Source organism: Olea europaea, unplaced genomic scaffold (genome assembly GCF_002742605.1).
Source record: "Olea europaea var. sylvestris unplaced genomic scaffold, O_europaea_v1 scaffold1075, whole genome shotgun sequence".
NCBI classification, from domain to species: Eukaryota; Viridiplantae; Streptophyta; class Magnoliopsida; order Lamiales; family Oleaceae; genus Olea; species Olea europaea.
In genome coordinates this window covers 103,742-106,403 of record NW_019228104.1, presented here as the reverse complement: position 1 = coordinate 106,403, position 2,662 = coordinate 103,742, and positions in this window count along the sequence as shown.

Below are 2,662 nucleotides of genomic sequence, written 5' to 3'. Positions count from 1 at the left end.
ATTTTTTATGTAAAAAAAGCCCTCCAGTGTAGAAGGAAAAAAATCACAAGGACTATAATAAAAATATAGATTACAATATTCAAATTTATGCCCCAAAACTTGAATTCTCAATAAATTGGAAATACCATAATAATTAATCTCTATAACAATAATTTATCTCATCACAAATTACCAATTTAATTAAATTTGTGAGAACCCACTTTGAATATAGCACCTATGAAGTACCCAAAATGCACCTTACAGAAAATCCCAAAATGCCACGATTTTGAGACTTTTTATATATGTGTCCACTTTTGTTGACCCAAAGTAAGGAGGATTGGGCTTTTTTCTCATGGTTGGACGAGCCCATTTAACACTATTTATAATAAACTCGAAAAGATAGCAATATATGTACTTATCCGGTGGATGTTGATGTAGAGCATCACATGAATGTGAAGGTGTCCTTATCTTGAAAAAGATTCTTCGAGCAAGGTCCGAATGAATACTTACAAAAATATAACGGGTTTGAGTTTGATGCAAGCAAATAGTAATAAGAATTTTTTTATCAATACCCCTTCTATCTTGCACTCGTGATTACTCCATTATACAAATCTTTAATATTATTGATCTATTTGACAATTTGTATGTCCAAGAAACCGACCATAGCACTTCTTTGAACTATCGTTGGTATTTTTCCTAAATCACTTGATAGTCATTTTGCAAAAAACAAAGGTTATTATTGATGTTTCATCATAATTATTAGATTATTCTATGGATATAGAACTTGACTGCATCTCTGTCATCAGGTATAGCAATTGATAAAAGGGGTTACATCCCCTACATCACGTGGATCACACGTGTATTTCATGTGTATTGCACGTGTTTTTCACGTGCATTACATACACGTGACATTAGATTCAGAGACTTGTGAATGGTGGCACTTTGAGTTTGAACACATTAACTAGAAACTGGAAAAGGTATTTGATTTTTGTTCTTTTTCTAAATTTTAAGTTTTTCTCTGACATTTTAGAGTCCATAATCAAGTTTTTTGATAATTGCTAAGCCCAGTATACATTTGTATGACTAAATAAATTTAGATTGGTTTCTACTAACCCGGGCTTCATATGAGTGTTAACCATTTTCTAGTAATAAAATTTTGCCGTTTTTAACTTGGACAACCATTCTGCATTAACGTTATTATATTAATCTTCACTTTATTACTAAGTATACTTTTGTTTTTTGGAATATCTGTACAATGTCTTTGCCACTCCCATGGCTATTTGACTAGTAAAACCCATTCGCTTCTCCAGAAAACACATCTGTATATAAGGTGTCATTAGTATTACTGCCACTTTATATGTATTATGCTGTATATATTGATGGATTATCCATGTACAACGTCTCACTACAAAAAAATTATCGATTTTGTGACCAGAAAATATTATCGCATAAATAGAGATTTTGGTCACAAAAATATTTTAAGGACAACAAGATGTTTGTTGCGGACATTGTTAGGTTATATGAGTTACAGAATGTATATATTTTGTGACAACTTTTATTTATTCATTGCATAAACAAACTCACAACTTTATTTGTTTGAAGCAGGCAGTATGAAAGTGATGTGGACATCCATTTACTATTTATTTTCGTCCATTTACTATTTATTTTCTTTTTGGACTATTAGTTATATTCTAGTTGGATTATTATTTATATTTCTGTTATTGGACTTGTTTAGTGGGTTTGGCCCAAACCCTTCTCTTTAGGGTTTGTGTTCTGCTATTTATTTCTGTTTTGTTTTTCATTTGAGACAGTTGATGATGAATTAGAATTAAAATATTTTTGGTGGCTTGCAGCCGTTTTCTCCCTCCCCTCTCTTCCCCTGATTTCTTCTCCTCTTCTCCCTTCTCTCTGTTTCTCCTCCCCATTCCTTCTTCTTTCTTTCTTATTCATCCTACATCAAATTTGGTATCAGAGCCGAACCATGGGTAATTTCTTTTCTTTAATCCAAAATTTATTCATATTTCTTTCCCAAAATCTGTTGGAACAGCATGAACTAAAAGAATATTTGGTACAGGTAGCAGCTTTTTTTCTTCTTCTTCAATTTTCAGTCTTAGGTGAAAAAAAAAAAAAATTCACTGTTCACGGGTACTGTTCACCTTTTTTTAATAGATTTTTCAGTAGTTTCAAAAAAAAAAAAAAAATCGTTACTGTTCACGGGTACTGTTCACACCCGAATTTTTTTATTTTTATTTTTTGTTTATCGTTTTCTACAGTTCCCAAAAAAAAAAAGAAAGTTGAAAAAAAAAAAAAAAAAAAAGAAAAAGGGAAAAAAAACAAGTGAAAAAAAAAGAAAAAAAAAAGAAAAAGGAAAAAAAAAGTGAAAAAAAAAGCGAAAAAAAAAGAAAAAAAAAAGAGAAGAAACGTCTTTTCTATTATTTACAGGTACATCTTTTATTCTGGTTGATCTGGCTTGACTACTTCGACGAACGAAAGGGAAGTTCTTGCTTTTATTTATTGTTGGTTTATATTACTGTTTCATTTTGAAATTGCATCAATTAAATTTTTGTGCTGCTACTGATCTATTTTTATCTAAACTCACGTAATTGGATCCATTGACCTCGTTAAATCTCACTTTAACCTGCTTATTTTACGTGATTAGGTTTTGACTAGTATTTGACCATTG